Source organism: Cucumis melo, chromosome 4, assembly GCF_025177605.1.
Source record: "Cucumis melo cultivar AY chromosome 4, USDA_Cmelo_AY_1.0, whole genome shotgun sequence".
In the NCBI taxonomy this organism is placed as follows: domain Eukaryota; kingdom Viridiplantae; phylum Streptophyta; class Magnoliopsida; order Cucurbitales; family Cucurbitaceae; genus Cucumis; species Cucumis melo.
This window is the reverse complement of record NC_066860.1, coordinates 26,564,031-26,567,055: the sequence shown is the minus strand read 5'-3', so window position 1 is coordinate 26,567,055 and position 3,025 is coordinate 26,564,031. Positions and strand designations below refer to the sequence as shown.

Here is a 3,025-nt window from a genome sequence, read left to right as displayed (position 1 = left end):
CATCTAAAACCTAAAAGTAAACCTCATTTTGAATCAACATTCTATACTTGGAATTTGAATGTAAAACATATATATACATACATACATATATATATATATATATTAATTGTCTAAATAAATTATGGAGATATGAAAAGAAAAAAAAAACCCATCAACCCAACCCAGCCCAATCCGAATTTTTTGGATTGGGTTGGGTTGGGTTGACCCTTACATATTGAATGGTTCATTTTTTTGCCTATCCGGATACTTGGGTTGGTCCATAATTTTTCTCGCTCAACCCGCCTTATGTACACCCCTACCCAACGAGTACATTAATTGAATTATGTTTGCTTTGACATGTAGGATAATTAGTTTTTAATAATTAGCTATGACTTATTTGTCTATATATGTTGTTTGTATAATATTATTATCAAATAACTAACCTTAATCTGGATTAACAAATAAACTTTAAAGGATGCAATAAAAAGGAATTTCTTTTAACCTTAATAACAATAAAAACAAAATATGACAAAAAATTTTAAAAAGACAAAAAATCCACTACACATTATTTTATCATACATTATAAATATTCTGTCAATTTAACCATTTTTGACAATATAACGTTCGAACTGTTGTGATAGTAGTGTACCAAACGATAGTGATAGAATGTTAAATGTATGTTCTTCTTCTGCTTCAAATGAATGTTAAATGAAGATACAATGATAAAGTTCTAACGCTATCTCAAATAGGCTTCTTCCTCTTGTTTTTCATCTTCTGGAACTTTAACTTCTTCTATCTACAAACATATAATGGAAAGTAAGAATTTCAACTTCTTCTAACTACAAGCATAATGGAAAATAAGAATTTTTACAACTTGTATCTTAGTTTGGGACAAAAAAAGTGAGAGGACTATGATATATAATTTGAAAATTATTCAAACCTTAGCTAATAATTGTATTTTGGGTGTGTCTAAATTTGTTGTTCCAATTGTTTCTAAATCATCTCCATCTTCACCTTCATCTACTTAAAAAGCATAAGAGGAAAAGTAAGAACTTTAGGGCCCGTTTGGTAACGCTCCTATTCTTTGTTTCTTGTTTCTTGTTCATTGTTCCCTGTTTCCTGTTTTTTCTTTTTTTAGAACAAGAAACAGTAATGCGTTTGATAACTGTTTCTGTTTCTTGTTTCTTGAAAAAAAAAAAGAAACAGAAACAAAAAATGTGTTTGATAACTGTTTCTTGTTTATTGATTTTCTTCTAGATTTATTTTTTATTTTTCACATCTACTTCAATTAAACATTAAACAAAAATATAGGTCTATCCATCAAACATAACAAATAAAATTATCTAAAGTTTATTCATTTAATACGAAGAAGTATCAATGCACAAATAAAATAAAAACATAAACATAAAATTATATTTATCCTTCAAATGTTGCCAAATTTGATTGGCAATATCATCTCTTACTCAGGCATTTTCTCTTTTTAATCCATCAATTTCAACAATCTCATCGTTATTTCGTGACATCTAGAATTTAATATTAATTTTAAAGTAAGTTATTATGTCTCCAATATTCAGAATTGAAATAAACAAAACAAAATTTAACCTTTAACTCTTAACCTATGATGCTTTAGAGAAAAACTCACAACGAAAACCCAGATTTGCACAAAGAGGAAGATGAAAACTATGGATCCGACGAAGAGGAAGAGTTCGGGTTGTCGAGAAAGACGATGAGAGGTGAAGAGGAAAACAGTGTGCAGAGAAAAACGATGAGTGAAAGAGGAAGATGATGATTATTTGGAGAAGACGATAGAGATAAAAGGAAAAGGAAACCAATAAAAATAATTGAAAAAAGAAAAATGAACCAATAAAAATAATTGAGAAAAAGGAAAAGAAAACCAATAAAAATAATTGAGAAAGAGGAAAAGAAAAGAAATAAAAATAATTGAGAAAAATGAAAAGGAAACCAATAAAAATAATTGAGAAAAAGAAAAAAAGCCAATAAAAATAATTGAGAAAAATGAAAGGAAAAAAATAAAAATAATTGAGAAAAAGAAAAGCGAAACAAATAGAAATAAGTTGAGAAAAAGAAAACCAATAGAAGCAATTGAGAAACGGAACAGAAGAAAGTACTTTTTTTTGTTCTCAATAATTCCTTATAAAATGAGAAACGTTTCTATTTTTTTTTAGAATGAGAAACAAGGAACGTTATCGAACACTTCTGTTTCTTAAAAAATGGAAACAGAAACAAGAAACAGGGAACAAGAACGTTACCAAACGGGCCCTTAAAAACTTGATATCCAATTGTGATAGTTTGGGACAAGAAAGTAATAGATCCTTCAATATGTACTAAATCTATCGATTATTATTTGATACTATAAGTGATTTATTAAATTATTAAATATTTATTACATAATTCTTGAAAGATTGTTTTTCTCACCCACCAAAATTTCCCTCAATAATTTGAAACACCTTTTTCGGTTTTACATTTCTCTTTTTTTTTTTTTTTTTTTTTTTTTTTTTAATGTTTCTCTTCCTTATCTTCTTCAATCATTATGGATTATCTATTCTTTTCACCTTTCAACCACTCTATCCTCTGTTTGACAATGAATTATTTTTAATATGTTATTCTCTTTTTAACTTTCTTATATATATTAATTAGAAAAGCTTTACCTTTAAAGTCAGGATAAAGAGATAGATATATTCCTTCCAATTTATTAAAAAGCTAAGATTAACAAAAACTTCACACACACGTAATAACATCAGTTGAGGGTTGGAGATGAAGCCCAAATGGAATTTGGTCCAAAGCAATCTTTTCAACACTAAGTCCGAACCAACGTAGCAAAGCAATTGGGTTGGGGTTGGGGTTGGGGTTGGTGGGGATTGGATGTACATAATCCCCTCCTTCCTTTCAATTTTAGAGAAGCCTCCTGGGCCTGAATAACAGGGAGAAAAAAAAAAAAAAAAAAAAAAAAGAAAGGGCCCTACCGGGTTCGAACCGGTGACCTCTTGATCTGCAGTCAAATGCTCTACCACTGAGCTAAGGACCC

The 3,025-nt window shown here is 29.0% G+C and overlaps 1 non-coding gene across 1 annotated transcript; it reads right to left on the bottom strand.

The window, feature by feature from the left end:
• Positions 1 to 2,953: 2,953 nt before the first annotated feature.
• On the bottom strand, positions 2,954 to 3,025 carry TRNAC-GCA (transfer RNA cysteine (anticodon GCA)). Its single transcript has one exon. It is a non-coding gene; the product is annotated as a tRNA-Cys (tRNA).